Below are 17,181 nucleotides of genomic sequence, written 5' to 3'. Positions count from 1 at the left end.
AGTGTACATTCGGAGTTCCTGGCGGAAAATTACTCGGTTTTCTCGTTTCCGAACGGGGAATCGACGCCAATCCAGAAAAAGTTGGTACTATACTCCGAATGAGAAGTCCTGTGCGAGTGCACGACGTCTAGAAGCCTACTGGTTGCTTGGCCGCTTTAAGTCGATTCATATCTCGTCTCGGTGAAAAGGCATTGCCTCTTTACCGATTGATGAAGAAGTCTGACAAGTTCGAGTGGACTCCTGAAGCTGATGCAGCGTTTGCAGAGCTCAAAGCTCTGCTCTCCACCCAGCCGGTGCTTGCTGCCCCAATCAGCAAGGAGCCTTTGCTGCTTTACATTGCAGCCACAGGACAAGTAGTCAGTACGGTACTTACGGTCGAGCGGGAAGAAGAAGGGAAAACCTTCAAAGTTCAGTGCCTAGTTTATTATATTTCTGAAGTCTTGACCCCATCGAAGCAAAGATATCCTCATTATCAGAAGCTCGTATATGGGATTTATATGACCACAAAGAAAGTTGCCCACTACTACTCTGATCATTCCATTACAGTCGTCAGCGACGCTCCGTTGTCAGAGATCTTGCATAACAGGGACGCAACCGGTCAAGTGGCAAAATGGGCGATTGAACTCCTTCCTCTACATATCAAGTTTGAGGCAAAGAAAGCTATCAAGTCCCAGGCAATCGCGGATTTCGTCGCCGAGTGGATTGAACAGCAACTGCCGACTCAGGTTCACTCGGAGCATTGGACCATGTTCTTCGATGGTTCCAAGATGCTAAATGGTTCTGGCGCCGGAGTGGTGTTGGTCTCCCCTAGAGGAGATAAACTCAGATATGTTCTTCAAATCCACTTTGATTCCTCTAACAACGAGGCAGAATATGAAGCACTTTTATATGGGTTGCGCATGGCCATTTCACTCGGCGTCCGTCGCCTCATGGTCTATGATGACTCAGATCTGGTGGTTAATCAAGTGATGAAGGAATGGGACATCAGAAGTCCAGCCATGACTGGTTATTGCAATGCAGTGAGAAAGCTAGAGAAGAAATTTGAGGGGTTAGAGCTTCATCACATACCCCGACTGAAAAATCATGCAGCTGATGATCTGGCAAAAATAGGTTCCAAAAGAGAAGGCATTCCCAGCAATGTGTTTTTGGAACACATCCACACACCATCAGTCCAGGAGGATCCCTTCACTGAAGAGGCCCCGTAGCCAAAAAGCGCCACGGATCTGACTGAAGTTGAAGTTCCAGCCGTGGTCGACCTGATCATGGAAGTATTGGTTATCACTCCCGTCTGGACAGAACCGTATATCGCGTACATCCAAAGGAAAGAACTCCCAGAAGACGAAGAAGAGGCTCGACAGATTGTCCGTCGATCAAGGCCTTTACAGTCATAAAGGGACAGTTATATAGAGAAAGCGCGACTGGGGTCGGCCAGAAGTGTATTACACTAGAAGAAGGTCAGATGATCCTTAACGATATCCACTTGGGGACCTGTGGTCATCATGCGTCCTCTCGGACCATTGTGGCTAAAGCATACCGAGCGGGGCTCTACTGTCCAAGAGCCAATGAGATGGCAAAAGAGATAGTCGACAAATGTGAAGGATGTCAGTATTACGCCAATATGCCGCACAAGCCCGCGTCAGCCCTGAAAACCATTCCACTCGTCTGGCCCTTCGCTGTTTGGGGGCTGGACATGGTTGGACCACTGAGAACAGGCAGGAGCGGCTTCACTCATGTGCTAGTAGCAGTCGACAAGTTCACCAAATGGATTGAAGCCAAGCCTATCAAGAATCTCGATGCTTGCACCGCTATCAGTTTCATCTAAGAGTTGATATTCAGATATGGAGTTCCGCACAGCATCATCACGAACAATGGGTCAAACTTCGATTCCGACAAATTCAGGGCCTTTTGCGCCTCTCAGGGCACTCGGGTCGACTATGCTTCGGTCGCTCACCCCCAGTCGAATGGGCAAGCAGAAAGGGCAAATGGCCTAATTCTCAAAGGACTGAAACCCCGATTGATGCGCGATCTCAAGCACGCAGCAGTTTCATGGGTCGACGAGCTTCCATCAGTCCTTTAGGGATTGAGGACAACCCCGAATCGATCGACCGGAAGAACCCCATTCTTTCTGGTCTATGGAGCCGAGGCAGTCTTACCGAGTGACCTGCTTCACAACGCTCCCCGAGTCGAGCTCTACTCTGAAGATGAAGCAGAACAAGCCCGGCAGGACGCAGTCGACCTCCAAGAAGAAGAAAGAGAAATGGCCTTGTTTCGATCGACCATCTATCAGCAAGACTTGTGTTGATTCCATGCCAGAAACATGAAGAGCCGAGCCTTCCAAGAAGGAGACTTAGTCCTCCGAGTGGAGCATACCACCTCTACAATGTCGATCGCCAGATTGATGAGCCACGAGCCTGGAATGCGGAGCTACTCCGCCCCTTTTATACTTGAATTCTCACTCGGATGAGATGTAATAAGAAAAACTCCTGTAGTTTATTTATCAAAGACAAGAGCGTTATAATTTTCCCAGTGATTATTAATTTTTTGTTTGCCAGCCTCCCACTCGAGTGAGAATCCTACCGAGTGGCGAGCCAGCCTCCCACTCGGAGGCTTAGCTGCGAATCCGTTTCGCCTAAGTATTTAAAAAATCCTACTGAGTGGCGAGCCAGCCTCCCACTCGGAGGCTTAGCTGCGAATCCATTTCGCCTAAGTATTTAAAAAATCCTACCGAGTGGAGAGCAATCCTCCCTCTCGGGGGCTTAGCTGCAGTCCAGTACTTGCCTAAGTTCTCTCACTTGGAGACTTAGCTGCAGTCCGGCACTCGCCTAAGTTTGAAAAATCCTACCGAGTGCAGGGCAATCCTCCCACTCGGGGGCTTAGCTGCAGTCCAGTACTCGCCTAAGTTCTCCCACTTGGAGACTTCGCTGCAGTCCGGCACTCGCCTAAGTTTGAAAAAATCCTACCGAGTGGAGAGCAATCCTCCCACTCGGGGGCTTAGCTGCAGTCCAGTACTCGCCTAAGTTCTCTCACTTGGAGACTTAGCTGTAGTTCGGCACTTGCCTAAGTTTGAAAAAATCCTATCGAGTGGAGAGCAATCCTCCCACTCGGGGGCTTAGTGCAGTCCAGTACTCGCCTAAGTTCTCTCACTTGGAGACTTAGCTGCAGTTCGGCACTCGCCAAAGTTTGAAAAAATCCTACCGAGTGGAGAGCAATCCTCCCACTCGGGGTCTTAGCTGCAGTCCAGTACTCGCCTAAGTTCTCCCACTTGGAGACATAGCTGTAGTCCGGCACTCGCCTAAGTTTGAAAAATCCTACCGAGTGGAGAGCAATCCTCCCACTCGGGGGCTTAGCTGCAGTCCAGTACTCGCCTAAGTTCTCCCACTTGGAAACTTAGCTGCAGTCCGGCACTCGCCTAAGTTTGAAAAAATCCTACCGAGTGGAGAGCAATCCTCCCACTCGGGGGCTTAGCTACAGTCCAGTACTCGCCTAAGTTCTCTCACTTGGAGACTTAGCTGTAGTTCGGCACTCGCCTAAGTTTGAAAAAATCCTATCGAGTGGAGAGCAATCCTCCCACTCGGGGGCTTAGTGCAGTCCAGTACTCGCCTAAGTTCTCTCACTTAGAGACTTAGCTGCAGTCCGGCACTCGCCTAAGTTCTCTCACTTGGAGACTTAGCTGCAGTCCGGCACTCGCCTAAGTTTGAAAAAATCCTACCGAGTGGAGAGCAATCCTCCCACTCGGGGGCTTAGGTGCAGTCCAGTACTCGCCTAAGTTCTCCCACTTGGAGACTTAGCTGCAGTCCGGCACTCGCCTTAGTTTTAAAAAATCGTACCGAGTGGAGAGCAATCCTCCCACTCGAGGGCTTAGCTGCAGTCCAGTACTCGCCTAAGTACGAAACACATCTCAATCCTCAAGGACGACGAGGGGCAGGTTGACTGCCACCTTCTCCTGGAGAGCTTCGCCACAAATACAATGTGCGCTCCGTCCCGCTCTAAAGTAACAAGGTGTGGGTCGACCGCCGCCTTCCCCTGGAGAGCTTCGGCACAAATACGATGCGCACTCCGTCGCCGACCCGCAAGGGCGACAAGACATGGGGCGACTTCTTCCCTCTCCTTCAGAGCTGCGCTGCGAATACAAAAATTGTCTCGAATGAAGAATGGGTTCACTCAGCAGGAGATTCATAAAGATATTCAACGGTAAACCAAGTTCAAATAAATTCTAAAGGTTCCGGATCACAGATCGAAGTACTCGGGCATGCAGCCCAAAAAATTTTAACGGTTACAAAAACCACTCGGCATTCCGAGGCAAATTTAAAGTGGGACATAAGAGTTTGTTCACTCTGCGGGAGGAGGGCTGGCAGGCTCGACGAACTCATCCAGGTCAACGTCGTCGACTATCCGAGTGGCTGCAGCGATGAAAGTCTCCATAAAAGTTCGGAAGTCGTGCTTCTGGGTGTTGGCGACCTTGATTGCAGCCAGCTTATCTTGTCGCACCTCCTTGCAGTGGACACGAACCAAAGATAGAGCCACATCACCGCCACATCAAGCAGAAGACTTCTTCCACTCCTGCACTCGGTCAGGGATTCCGTTAAGTCGAGTCATCAGAGACTCAAGATCATTTTGGAGTGTAGCCTATGGCCAAAGTGCTAGGTCGAACCATGACATGGCGACCTTCAGTCGAGCCAAGTAGTCCACGGCACCGTCGATGCGAGATTCCAGTCGGAGCAGATTCATGGTAGTTTCATCTTTCACGGGAGAGTTGATTGGATCTAAACCTGGTTCGATCCGCCCAGTCTCCTCTTCAAAGTTCTGGCAAAACTCTGCATTCACGATCCAAGGATAAGTCAATTTTCATAAACTGAGTCGACACAAAAAAAAACATCAGTCGGAACTAAATGTGCACCTTCAAGCTTGATGTACAACTTCTTGGCAAGGCTCCTTAGATAGCTCTCCAGATCGTCCCTCCTGCGAGCGATGCCTTCCATCTTCTCGCCCAGGTTGAGGTTATCCTTCTTCCAGCATGTACACTCCCTGTTGGCTTCGTTCAGAGCAGATTTCAGCTTGGTATTCTCTTCTTCCAACTGGCCGACCGAAGCCAGTTTCTGTTCAGCCAGAGCGGTCCTGTCGTCAGCCTCCTTACGAGCAGTAGCCAAATCCTGATCCTTCTTCGCCAGAGCTTCTCTCAGTTTTTCTGCAAAGAAATGACGATTGATTCAGAAATAGCAGAAGGGTACTCAAGCTTAAAACTGACCAGTCGACAAACTCGTCTTACTAGCGGCGCTGTCTCTGACCTTTTGTAGCTCTGTCCTGGCCAGCTCCAAGTCAAGGTTCAATTGAATCTACTTCTTCTCCAAGTCAGCAAAGCGAGCTCCACGATCACAAGAATTCTGAAATCAAAGGGGAGAAGTTATTTTTACAGCAAAAAACAACAAAGGCAATAAATACTAAGACTACGGTCGACTGCCCGCTGTCCAGCATAGTCTCGGGGACTACACCCAGTGGGTGCACTTTGCGTGCCCCCACCGGTTCTGATCCCACTCGACCGGCCCACCGAAATTGAGTCCAAAAAAAGGCAGAAAGAGAGAAAGTAGAACTCAGACTACAGTCGACTATCAGCAGTCCACCGTAGTCTCGGGGACTACACCCAGTGGGTGCACTTTGCGTGCCCCCACCGGTTTTGTTCCCACTCAACCAGACCGAGTGGAAGAGACAAACTACCAGTTTGGTTTATACATTCGGCAAAATACAAAGACAACAGTCGACTGCCAGCAGTCCACCGTAGTCTCGGGGACTACACCCAGTGGGTGCACTCAGCGTGCCCCCACTAGTCCAAAAATTCAATCGACGCACCTAGTGGGTGTACAGATGAAAAGATTTTCGGAAAGAGTCTTCAGATAGCATATCCTAGCAGAACAAGACGCGACCAACTAACCTGAACATTGCTCTGGAGGGCCGAGCTGGCATCATAGGCCACTTGGTTGGCGTCCCGCACCATCTTCATCTTCTCCATCATAATGCCCGCCTGGCGTATGGCTTCCCTGGCAGCATTCACCTCGTCCTCTGGGACATGATGGGTTGCAAAAACTGAAGGCGGGTCGACAGGGGCCCGAGCAGTCGACGAAGAAGGCAAGGCACTCGACAGTGGCACGGCGAAAGTAACAGAACCCCGATTGACGTCGCCAGTGTCCTGAACGACTGGTTCCGCCCTCGGCGTCGACTGTAGCGCCTCGCTTACAGGAGCTCGCCTATTCTTCCTCGTCAAAGGCCTCTCGGGTTCTTCATCATCATCAGGGAGGTCAATAATGTTGGGAGCTATGCAAAGTTCAATTGCCAAAATCACGTCACCCAATGATGCACATTGCAGTTGAATCGACCGAATAAAGATAGTATGGCAGAAATCATACCCGGATTAGAAGTGACCGCATCCTCCATCACCTCATCATCATCCTTGTAAGCTGAGGTCCCGGAAGTGGCAGCGCTGACAATTCAAAAGTTCGTCCAGTTAAAACAAGAAAAACAAACAGCGCGGAGCATCGAGTGAATACAAAGAGAGACACTCATGCGGAGGCGATGGGGATATCAATCTTGATCTTCGGCAACGCCTTCCGAGCCTTCAGCTCTGCAACTTTGGGGTGCTTTAGCGCCTTCTCAGTCGAGGTTGGTGAAGAGATCCGAGGACGCTTCGAAGACTAACCAGCCTGAGCAGTTGCCTTGTCGCGGGCACTCGTCCGTTCTTGGTCAAGCTTGGATCGCCTCTCCCTGCGAGGGGGCGACTTGACTTCTTCTCCATCACTTGAGTCGTCGCTTCCTCCATCCCCTTCACCATCGGAAGTCCACTCGCCACTGTCGCCACCACTCGCCTCGCCTTCCAGAGCTTGCTCTTGCTCCCCGTTGGGCATTGAATACATTTCAATAATGGCCTGAAAGAAAGCAGGGAGAACAAAGTCAGTCGACGCAATACAGATAGCTGCGCGAGCGAATTCAGATTACAAGCAAAAACTCAGAATCAGACCTTCTCTGGTGTATGAGACTGGTCGAATGGAGGGACTCTCCTGGCTCCCCTGGGGTTGTCCTTGTTCCCGGTAATGCTCGACAGCCACTTCTCCAGTGTGTCGTCGTCGACCTCCTCCGGGTGGATCCGAGTGGAGTCTTCAAGACCCGAATACATCCACATCGGATGGTCTCGGGCTTGGAGAGGCTGGACGCGCCGCTGAAGGAAGACCTCCAAGAGATCCATACCAGTGACCCCGTCACGAATAAGCTGGACCACTCGATTGACCAATACCTTAACGTGCGCCTTCTCCTCCGGGAGCACCTTCAAAGGGGAGGGTTTCCTCACTCGGTCCATGGTAAAGGGATGGAGGCCAGTCGATTGCCCTGGCGTCGACTGGTCTTTGCAGTAAAACCAGGTCGACTGCCATCCGAGAACTGAGTCAGGAAGAATCATGGCCGGAAAGGAGATTTTCCCTCTCGTCTGGATGCCAAGACCCCCACATGTCTGGATCACTTGGGTCCTCTCGTCACTCGGATTAGCCTTTTTTCACTGTTTGGGAGCGACAAGTGAAAATATGCTTGAAAAGACCCCAGTGAGGTCGGCAACCCAGGAAATTCTCACACAAAGAAATGAAAGCAGCGAGATAAACGATTGAGTTGGGGGTAAAATGTTGGAGTTGTGCCCCAAAGAAGTTCAGAAACCCTCGAAAGAAAGGGTGAGGAGGCAAGGAAAATCCACGGTCGACGTGGGTGGCAAGAAGAACACGCTCACCCACCCGAGGTTGCGGCTCAGATTCCTTCATCGGAAGCCGTGCCGAGTCATAGGGGATCAGCCCCCCTTCGGCTAGGTCGTCGAGGTCTTCATGGGTGATCCTCGAGTGGATCCAGTCGCCCTGGATCCAGCCCTTCGGCAGGCCGGTCCGTAAGGAAGATCCGCCCCGGCTGGTCGCCTTCCCCTTCGACCTCGCCGTTGCCTTCTTTGCCCGCTCCAGAGCCGTCGTCTTCTCCTTCCCCATTGTCGCCGGCGAGACGAGTACGGAGCGGTGGTGCTGGGGCGAGAGCGAGCGCAGCGGAGGGGCGTAAAGAGGAGAAGAGGTAATGGGAACGCACTGTTCGGGAGACTCCGGTCCAACGCCTTATATGAGGCCGCTTCCGAGTGACTGACGGGTAGGCCCAGGTGGCTCTGTCAAATCCCGTAACGATCACACGCGCGATACGTGGCGAAAAAGGTGGCGCGGGGATCGAGGTGGCTCCCCTCTATCCCATCCGATTACTGCGGCCTCCCCCGTCCCGCGCGCTTCAAAAATTCGGATCCCACAAAATCTGCGGGCAGCAAACAACTTGTCAGACCAAAGATCTCCTCCGCACCGTCACTCGGAGCCTTACAAGCAAAGAAACTCACTCGACGAAGAATTAAGAATGGATTAAGGCGACTGAAAAGGAAGTTACTGTCATCACTCAGGTCTGTTGATCCAAAACAAGATATGCTCACGGCATGAAAAGCGAGTCGGAGAAGTTCTCAACTCCTTCCCCACTCAAACCTCGATCCATTCGGGGGCTAATGATGAAGCTATGTACCTAGGGTAGGGTCATGGACCTGTCCTAACTGCTCTACCCAAGGACATCTTTAGAAGAAATCACCTTTCAATCGACTTGGAGGTGTTCCACTCGACAGACTCGAAGACACTCGACCAAGAAGCAATCACTCAACCAAGATCCAACCACCCGACGGCCAGGAGACCTAAAGTCACTCCGCACGCTAACGGTCGGTCATTAAGTAGCTTTTATGGTCATCATAGCACTTTATTACTAGCGTTACCAGTAATGCCTTGCCTTAATGTACATTGAACCCTTTGTAACATGGGCTGGCCGGGGTCCTGGCGCACTCTATATAAGCCACCCCCTCCTCCGAGACAAGGATTCGCACCCCTGTAACTCATTCTCTCATAATCCAGTCGACTGCCTCTGGGCTCCGAGACGTAGGGCTATTACTTCCTCCGAGAAGGGCCTGAACTCGTAAACCTGGCGTGCTTACAAGTTCTCCATAGCTAAGATCTTGCCTGTCCATACTTACCCCCTACACTACTGTCAGACTTAGAACCACGACAACTCCTACATGGCCTCTCATCGATACCTTTACCAAATTGTGTTCAACACACTTAGCTCACACACATTAGGACATGTTCATCACTGTTCCAATTCATCCCCGATGAATCAGACCTGACACAACTCTAAGCATAGAAGGCATGACAAACAAGCATGAATGAGTTGGCACATCAGGGCTCAAACAACTCCTACTCATGCTAGTGGGTTTCATCTATTTACTGTTGCAATGACAGGTCATGCAAAGGATAAAGGGGTTCAGCTACCGCAACAAGTAACAGATGAATCATTGTTGTCCTAATGTAGTAAAAGAGAGCAGGAGTGAGATAGTGGGATTGTATCGAAATGAACAAGGGGGTTTTGCTTGCCTGGCACTTCTGAAGATGATAAAGCTCTTCATCGGTGTCATTGATCACATCATCGAAACATACGTCTACCGAGGGGGGGAGCAATCACCGGCGAACATACAAAGAATACAATCAATGCAATGCACATTATGATGCATGATCATGACATGTCAATATGCTGTGATTTGAGCTAATGCAACTAAAACCAGATTAAGTGAACTTGGTTTGAACCAAGCATTCAAATTCAACTCCATATGTGCTTATTTAAATACCACTTATTTGATTTGACCTGATCAGTAGGCATAAGTTGTTCAAACATGCATGATAATGCCATAATTAGATTCTTTGGATTTTTTTGATCATTTTTCATATATAAATTATTTGATTTGGAGCTATGGTTGATTTCCTATGAATTTTAGAAGTTTTGGGCATTTTCTGGAATTTCCTGAATTAAGTTAAATTTAGAATATGAGTTATTGCGTCAGCACTGCGTCACAGTGACGTCAGCTGGTTAACTGGGCGCCTCCAGGTCAAACCTGACTAGTAGGGCCCACTAGTCGGTGACACATAGTCAGCTACAGAGGCTGGCAGGTGGGACCCGGTCAACGCTGACGTCGCCAAGTCAAAGTTTACAAGCGGGGCCCACTGAAATTAGTGCTAATCTAACAGAGAGTGAAACTAATTAGTTCAGGCACTGGGCCCACATATAAGTGGGTCAGGAGGTTAATTAGGGGGGGGCCTAATGCTAACTAGGTGGCCACATCGGCGGTGACCTCGAACCACGGCGGAGTTCGCTCGGAACTCGCCAGAGGCGATGGATCGACGCGCCAGGGGCACCAGAGGATAGCCCGTGCCCGTGCGCATCTAGGGAGATCAAAGGGAGGTGCGAGGGTGGACGGAGCTCGCCGGAAATGAGCTCGCTGCGGCACCGGAGTTCGTGTCTGCACGGGTTTTGCGGCTACGGTGCAGGGCAGGCCTAACGGGCGGGTGATTCGAGCTCCTGGAGACTCCCTGAGTGTGTTGACGTGCTCGGAGGCGAACTTGCGCGACCGTAGCCGCGGTGGCAGCATGGCCGGCGGAGAGGAGCTATCGGCTTTGGTGAAACTAGGGCTACGCACCGCAAAAGAGGCGGGGAAGAGAGGGGTTCGGAGCAAGAGCTCACAGCGATGTTGAAGAGGAGGTCAGCGAGCCCGAGGAGGTCCTGGCGGCGCTGAATCGACCAAAGGCGAGATCGGGTGCCCGAGGTTGAAGACGAGGCAGAAACATCGCTGTGGTGCTCCCACGGTCGAACGGACTTGTGTAGACGATGAAGGAGACAACGCCGGTCCTTTTGGATGCTTCGGTAGGGCGAGGGGTGGACGGTGGCCACGGGGGTGCTTGTCGGCGTTCTCGGGCGGTCAAGGCGATCGCGGGAGAGAGAGATAGAGGAGGAGAGGAGGACGAGGGAGAGTGAGAGAGGGTCCAGGGGTCGCGTGGCGATGCCAGAGTCATCCAGGGCGTCGGGGGGGGGGGGGCACGCAGGTAGGCAGTAGGTGGCCGGCGCGCGTCGGGCACACGCCCGCGTCCTCCTAGCGCGGCCGGGAAGACGACTGGTAGCTGGGCTGCACAGTAGCGGGCCGCATAGGTGGGCTGCACAGGACCTGGGCCAAGTGGCTACACAGGTATGGCCAGGTAAATCTCTCTCCCTCTCTCTCTTTTTCCTCTGTTTTGCATTTTCTGTAATTTGTTTTGATTTAGTTTTAGACACTAAATCATTTTTGTTGCTTCTGATAATTCTTGTAGGGACTACTTGGATTATTCCAAAGCCCTTCACCAAAGATCAGAATTATTGGACATATATTAATTAATTAATTAATTAATATATATCCAATGCAAATAGTTATTGATTTAATTCAAAGGCCCAAAATAAATATCTCTGAGATTCCAAAAATATTGTTTTAAGTTTTACCTGTTGTCAATATTTTCATAGACTAAGAGGAACATTTTCTTGGACTTCTTTGAAAAGATTTTAATGTTGATTATTTTTTAAGTGATTTATGAGGGTTTCAACTAACCTCAATTCAACTTTCAGAATTTAGACAAGATGCATGATGCTCACTAAGGTAATTAGCTACAAGCAAAATCTAGGGCTGTGACAGTACATTTAAGGATGTATACCCCACAAGTGTGCGGCTTACCCGAACACATGTTAGAAACCGTATAAAACGAGAAAAAGGAAAAATTGAAAACGAGAAAAAGGAACGACAAAGGTATATGTTCAGATTTAGCCGTAGAATCTTCGGAGTCGAGCAGCGTTCCATGGGTTCGGCTCTAAGAGATTATCCGATGCATTGCAAAGGCGATAAGCTCCTCCAGTGAGAACCTCATCTATAATGATGGGACCCTCCCATTTGGGTTTGAGCTTGTCCTTTTTCTTCTCTGGTAGGCGTAGAACAAGCTCGCTGACATTTTAAATCTTTGCCCGCACTTCTTTGCTTTGATATCTTCGAGCCTATTATTGATAGAATGCCGAACGGGCCTTCGCAACATCATGCTCCTCCTCCAGGCCGTCTAGATCGTCCTGCCGATCGAGCTCGGCTTCTCTCTCTTCATACATGCACACTTGAGGTGAGTCATGAATAATGTCGCAAGGCAAGACATCCTCTGCGTCGTACACCATAAAGAAGGGTGTGTATCCGGTCATGCGATTGGGTGTGGTCCGCAGCCCCAGAGTATAGAATCGAGTTCCTCAACCCAGTGTTTATTTGATTCCCGTAAGGAGCACACTAGTCTGGGTTTGATGCTGCTCATTATCAGGCCATTAGCCCGTTCGACCTGGTTGTTTGTTTGAGGGTGATAAACAGAGGCGTAGTCGAGCTTAATGCCTAGATTAGCACACCAAGTTTTCACCTCATCAGTTGTAAAGTTAGAACCGTTGTTAGTAATGATGTTGTGCGGGACACCATAACGGTGTACAACACCCGATATGAAATCGATCACTGGTCCGGCTTCGGCCGTTTTTACCGGTTTGGCCTCTATCCACTTGGTGAATTTATCCACCATAACCAGCCAATACTTTTCTTATGGCTTCCCCTTTAAGGGGTCCGACCATGTCTAGCCCCCAGACCACGAAAGGCCAGGTGATGGGGATTGTTCTGAGGGCATTGGGCGGCAAATGGCTTTGATTAGCAAAAAGCTAGCATCCGACACATCGCTGTACAAGGGCCTGTGTGTCCGCTCGGGCTGTGTGCCGGAAGAAGCCTGTACGGAAAGCTTTACTTACTAGGGCCTGGGCTGTGGCATGATGGCCACCGAGGCCAGCATGTATTTCGTCCAAGAGCTACCGCCCCTCCTCTCCGGAGATACATCTTTGAAGGACTCTGGTGGTACTTTTCTTGTAGAGCTCTCCCTCGTGGACTTTATAGGCCTTAGAGCTTCGGACTATGGGACGGGCCTCGTTCTGATCAGTAGGGAGTCCTTGCCTATTAAGGTAGGCCAAGAAGGGTTCGTTCCATGGAGCAATGACCACCATGATTACATGAGCGGAGGGTGTTTGCTCGGTGCTCGAGCCCCCGATGATATCCGAATCATGTTCGGCGTCTGGGGATATGATTGGCGTCGGACTGTTATTTCCGCTCTCGTCCTGCCATACCACAGATGGTTTGAAAAGCCTTTCCAAAAAGGTGTTAGGCGGGACGGGGTTGCGTTTAGAGCCCAGTCAAGCAAGGATGTCCACTTCCTGATTGCTATCTCGAGCCACATGATGAAACTCGAGCCCCTCAAATCGAGCGGATATTCTAAGTATGGCATTGCGGTAGGCCGCCATCTTTGGATCCTTTATGTCGAATTCTCCATTTATTTGGGATATCGCGAGGTTCCAATCCCCACGCACTTCGAGGCATTGTATGCCCATGGAAACAGCCATCCAGAGTCCATGCAGGAGCGCTTCATATTCCACTGCATTATTGGAATCCATATACTTGATTTGCAATACATAACAGACGGTGTCCCCTGTAGGGGATATTAGGATGACACCAGCCACCAGCCCGACTAACATTTTGGAGCCATCGAAGTACATCACCTAGTTGGAGCATGTGATGTACACTTTAGGGAGTTCAACTTCTGTCTATTCGGCGATGATGTCAACCATCACCTGAGATTTAATAGCTCGGCGTGGCTTGTATGTTATTTCGACTGGTAGGAGCTCTATAGCCCAGGTGGCAATGCGGCTGGTGGCGTCTCGGTTGTTTATGATATCATTGAGTGGTACTTCAGAGGCCACCGTGATAGAGCGCTCTTGAAAGTAGTGCCACACCTTTTGAGATGCCATGAAGACCGCATATGCTATATTTTGATAATGTGGGTATCGGGATTTATATGGTGTGAGGACCTCCGATACGTAATATACTGGTTTTTGGAGTGGAAATTTGTGTCCCTCTTCCTCTCGTTCGACAATGAGCACATTGCTTACTACTTGGTGAGTTCATAATATGTACAGAAGCATTGGTTCGCCGACATTTGGTGTGGCCAGAATTGGGTTGTTTGCTAACAAAGCTTTTATTTCTTCCAATCCGGTCGTCACCGCATCCATCCACTCAAAGTGATCGGTACGTCGGAGCAGACGATAAAGTGGTAGTGCCTTTTCTCCTAGTCTAGAGATAAAGCGGCTCAGGGCTGCCACGCACCTAGTTAGTTTTTGGACCTGCTTTAGGTCTGTTGGTGTCGCCAATTGCGACAAGGCTCGGATTTTGGCCGGATCTCTTTCGATTCCTCTATTGGAGACAATAAACCCGAGCAGTTTTCCAGCCGGGACGCCGAAAACACATTTTTCTGGATTGAGCCGTATGTCATATGTTCGGAGGTTGTCAAATGTGAGGTGTAAGTTGTCCACCAATGATTCTACATGTTTGGTTTTGATGACTACATCATCTACATATGCCTCCGCCATCTTGCAAATTTGTTTTTTCAGGCATGTTTGGATCATGCGCTGGTAGGTGGCGCCGGTGTTTTTGAGCCTGAAAGGCATAGTGTTAAAGCAAAAAGGCTCGTACGGAGTGATGAATGCCGTCGCGGCCTGATCGGATTCCTTCATCTTAATTTGATGGTATCCGGAGTATGCGTCAAGGAAGCATAGTGAGTCGTGCCCTGCGGTTGCATCAATGATTTGGTCAATGTGGGGCAGTGGGAAGGGGTCCTTAGGGTAAGCCTTGTTTAGGTCTTTGAAATCGACGTACAGGTGCCAGGACTTATCCTTCTTTGGCACCATGACCAGGTTTGCTAGCCAGTCCGGGTGTTTGATCTCTCTAATGAACCCGGCTTCAAGTAGTTTGGCTAGCTCTTCCCCCATGGCTTGTCGCTTGGGTTCGGAAAAGCGCCGCTGCGTTAGCTTTACTGTTTTAAAGCCCTTAATTGTATTGAGGCTGTGTTCGGCCAGTCTGCGTGGGATTCCTGGCATATCCCAAGGATGCCAGGCAGAGATGTCCCAATTTTCGCACAAAAACAAGGCAGCGTTAATTGTTGGATCCAGCTACGCTCCAATGGCTGCAGCTTTGTTAGGATCTGTTGGGTGCACTTGAAATTTGACTATTTCGTTTGCTGGTTTAAAGGAAGTGGATTTGGGCCTCTTGTCGAGGATTACATCGCCCTTGTCCACTGTAGAGCGCAGAGTAGTCAGTTCCTCGGCCGCTAAGGCCTCGGATATCACCTGAAGGGCTAGTGATGCATTTTTGTTTTCAGCACGGAGTGCTATATCCGGATCACCGGTGATGGCAATAACTCCATTGGGCCCTGGCATTTTGAGCTTCATGTACTAGTAATGGGGTATAGGTTGAAAGCGGATGAATGCTTCTCGCCCTAACAGGGCATGATATCCGCTGTGGAAAGGTGCCACGTGGAAGAGCAACTCTTCGGACCTATAGTTCTCTGGCGTGCCAAATATGACGTCGAGTTTGATCCTCCCCAAGCTTATTGCTTCTCGACTGGGATGATGCCTTGGAAGGTGGTGCTGCTTTGCTCAATGCGACTTTTGTCCACCTGCATTTTTTGGAGTGTATCTTCGTAGATGAGGTTTAATCCGCTACCACCATCCATGAGCATTTTAGTGAGCCGAAAGCCATCTAGTATTGGATTTAAGACCAAAGCGGCTGGTGCTCGGACAGATCTGGCCCTTGGCTCATCCTCAGCGGTGAAGATTATCGCCATGTCGTTCCAAGGATTTACTACTGCAACCTGGTTGACTTCGGCAAGGTCGTGCAGCGCCCTCTTGCGCCGGTTATTGGAAGAAAAGGTCTCGAAGATCTTAAAAATGTTGAGATGGACGTTTTCTGAGGAGTGCCTCTCTTGAGGAATGCCGGTGAGGATGGCCTCGCCGCTCTTAGCCACTTGCCGGAGTACCCAACATGCCCGAAGGCTATGTATTTGTTCGATATTCAATGTTGTGTGTATCTGGCACGGTTTATCGAGCAGGTCATCGAGGACAGTTTTGTTTCCCGTAAAGGGCTTCACTTTTTTGTCCTTGGGATGATGATCAGGTACCCCATAGGTGTGCATACTTTTTGTCCGTCTGGTGGGCTGCTTCAAGGCCGGAGGATCCCATCGATTTGTTTGTGCCTTCCAGGTGCTTTCCATTGCACTAAATTTTTGGACTATGTGTGTCAGATCTGAAAAGTGTGGTATGCGGCGGCAGTTGAGGGCGTTAAGGATTCCCTCGTCCATGCAATTGTGCAGAAATATCATAATAGCGTCATCGTCATGGTAGTCCTTGATTTTGTCTTTAACAAGGAGGAACCTGGCCAAAAAGTGGTGGACTGTTTCCTCAGGTTGATGCCGTACATACATTAGGTCGCATACATCTGGAGGACCTGGGTTGTTTGGGGAATATTGTATGTGGTGGGTGGGTGGGCTGAAATTCGAATCCTGACCCATTATTGCATCCGGAATTTGAAGAATCTGCGAAGTCACTGGTCCAGGGTCCGGAGTGTCCTGGCGTTCATCGGGCTCAATGCTTGGTTCTATGTTTGGAGAACAAGAGGTCTCTTCTTGGAGATGGGTATCTAGCTCGTGCGACTTGGAAATCCGAACATAGTTTGTTCTCAACTTGGGGGGAGAAGTATCACCAGCATGTTCTTCCACGACCTCTATTGTCGGCGTTCTGGGAACGGGGGTCCCCAGACTTGCCTGCCTGCGGCCCACGGCGTGGATCCTCTAGTGGCCTGGTATGGCCCATCTTCACCAGCAAACACTCAAGACCCTCGCGAGGGGCCAAGCCTCACGAGGCGGACGACACAGGACCTCCTCAGGGGCAGCCTCGCTAGGCTGCCTCACGAGGAGCAGAGAGATCAAGGTGAGGGGCACCTCGTGAGGTTCCCGTGACATGAGCCATGACGACCAAGGCCAGGCGGGTGCCAGCGGGCGTAGATCACCAGTTGCCTCTTTGGTGCTAAAGGAGCAGGCACAGGCGAGCAGTCCTGACGCATCAGGCAAAGGTTTCCATATCGGTGCAACAAGACCAAGACCGGTAGGATAGCAGGACGGAGGTCATCACGGAGCCCACGACGGCGTCACCACCAGAGCCTTTGGCAGGCGAAGACCACCTTTTGTCAGGATAGCTTGTACTAGATGTCCACCTTCAAATTGGCTGTTGTGGGATCCCTTCCCGCCTAATATTTGGGAAGAGGACCAGGGACTCTATTAATAGGACTAGCCATCACCATCGGAAGGGGACGGATCATTCAGATCATCCTAAACCACACAAGCTCACCGAGCT

The sequence above is a fragment of the Triticum urartu genome, chromosome 3, assembly GCF_003073215.2.
Source record: "Triticum urartu cultivar G1812 chromosome 3, Tu2.1, whole genome shotgun sequence".
NCBI classification, from domain to species: domain Eukaryota; kingdom Viridiplantae; phylum Streptophyta; class Magnoliopsida; order Poales; family Poaceae; genus Triticum; species Triticum urartu.
This window is presented reverse-complemented; position numbering follows the sequence as displayed.